At 42.7% G+C, this 2,425-nt stretch overlaps 1 pseudogene; it reads left to right on the plus strand.

Annotated features, from left to right (window-relative positions):
- Nucleotides 1–464: 464 nt before the first annotated feature.
- LOC125530859 lies at nt 465–2,360 on the plus strand (annotated as a pseudogene).
- Nucleotides 2,361–2,425: the final 65 nt, after the last annotated feature.

Genomic DNA, 2,425 nt, shown 5'->3' on the forward strand with positions numbered 1-2,425 from the left:
ATCTACAGTTTAACTATAAATTTGCCATGTTTTAAATATTATATGCTAGATACATCAATTTAAGCGACAAGTAATTTAGGATGGAGGGCCCCCCATTTAAGAATAAGTGTTGTAGTTTTAGTTCAAATTTGAACTAATAAAACCATGCCACTTATTTTGGAACGGGTGGAGTACTTTGTCCTGGGAATCTTTCTTCCCAAAGTGGAGGAAAACTTTCCAGCATTCTGCATAAAAAAAAATGGGGTGATCATCAGAATGCACGAACTGTAGTATTTTGTTTTAAGGAAGCATCTGAATGTTGTTTGTCTTGATCTAATTATCTGCAATCCATAGGTTATGGAACTGCACTTGCAATGGTGGCAGGAACGGCCTTGTTTGGGCCACCTTCTCTTCGATCACCCCACATAACTAGGAGGCGGCGTCCCTCAGTGGTTTCTATGGCCGCTCAACGCTACAATGCTAAGATGGTGGTGCACGCCGGTCTACGAGCAGCACACGCTCCCGTGGTTACTCCTAGCCTCAGCTTCGGATCAACAAAGCAATGTTTGAGGGTTTCATCGCCGAGAGGGAAAAAGAATGCTCGTTTCGTCACCAGAGCAATGCTTGAGGGTTTCACTGAGCAAGCATTAGATGTCATCGCTCTAGCACAAGAGGAGACACGACTTTTTTTAGACCAGCACAATGTTGCAAACATAGTGCGTCTCATTGCACACATCATTGTTATACTTGCAGTGGGCTATGCGCTTAATGAGGTAAGGTGCATTTAGATTTTAGAGTCCTCTTATATATGGCTAGATGAGAGTTCATGCTTGATTGTTGTAAATTTGTCTTGCATCGCAGATCTTCCGAAGGATTTTTGAAGCCACCCGTAGTAAAGGAGGTGGTGCTCGTGTTCAGGCAGGAAGCAGTGAAACTAAGATGCTAATACTCGAGGAGTATGGGACAAATCTTACAAAATTAGCACAGGAGGTACTATACTAGAGTGACTGTGCATTGCGAATTAATTTCAACACAAATGAGAATGTTGAAAGAGAAGACATGCCATTTTTCTGCAGGGGAAGTTAGAACCTGTTGTCGGAAGGGAAAAAGAGATCGAGAGTGCCACACAAATCTTGGGGAAAATGAAGAAGAAGAATCCCTGCCTGATTGGAGAGCCTGGTGTTGGGAAAACGGTGATAGTTGAAGGGCTTGCTGTACGCATCGCTCCTGGGGATGTGCCTGAAACACTTAAAGGGAAAACGGTTCGTCCTTGTTCCGATGACATCTCTTCCCTTTGACGAATTGATGACCTCTCTTGTACTAAAAAAATTCTGATCTTGAATTTCTGTAGTTTTAGCAGTCCTGCACTTTTATGTGAGATGAACAATTAGTTAGTTACTCTTGTTCTAAATATAATCTATCATGGCAGGTTATCAGCCTTGATATGGCGCTTCTAATTGCTGGTACCAAGTACCGTGGAGAGTTCGAAGAAAGGCTGAAGAACTTGATGGAAGAAATCAAACAGAATGGTGAAATAATACTGTTCCTTGATGAAGTTCACACTCTAGTAGGAGCAGGAGCAGCAGAAGGTGCTATTGACGCTGCCAATATTTTGAAGCCAGCACTGGCAAGAGGTGAAATTCAGGTATACCAAAATGTGCATAGTTGGTCAATTGGTGGTGCCGACGTTGCCAGTTATGAAACCTCTTGATCATTTTCTTTTGCCAAACTGCTCACCGTAACTATGGTTGACAGTGTATCGGAGCCACAACATTCGACGAATACAGGAAGCACATTGAGAAAGACCCTGCATTGGAGAGGCGGGGTCCGCCTGTGAAAGTTCTAGAGCCCACAGTTGATGAAACCATAGAAATTCTTGGAGGCCTCCGGGAGCTATACGAAATCCACCACAAACTCAAATATACCAAGGAAGCACTGATCGCCGCTGCTCGGCTCTCGCACCGATACATCAGGTTTGTGAATTCCAGTAAGGCTAGTAGTGTATCATACACTGGTATATCTGATTCTCTTGCATACCAATATACCATCCACTTAATTAGATGGTTTCGTGATTCCATTATTTCGGTATTTCCCTGAGGTTTTTTTTTACACTGTCTTTTGTTTGTAGCGGTCGTTTCCTCCCAGATAAAGCCATAGACTTGATTGATGAGGCGGGATCTCAAGTCAGGCTACGACATGGCAATGTAAACATTCTGAAATGATACACCTAAACATAATCTTGCACGCATTTTTTATGATCAGAGAATCTGAAATTTAAACTATACTGACAGGTACCTGAGGAAGTCAAAGATCTCTACAGGAAGCACGATGAAATCATCATACAGAGGGATGACGCCGTCCATTGCCAGAATTTCGAGTTGGTAATTGTTGGGCTGTATATGTGTGAATCTGGCCCACATGGCCCATGTAAACCAGTATATGTATT

Source organism: Triticum urartu, unplaced genomic scaffold, assembly GCF_003073215.2.
Source record: "Triticum urartu cultivar G1812 unplaced genomic scaffold, Tu2.1 TuUngrouped_contig_6608, whole genome shotgun sequence".
Classification (NCBI taxonomy): Eukaryota; Viridiplantae; Streptophyta; class Magnoliopsida; order Poales; family Poaceae; genus Triticum; species Triticum urartu.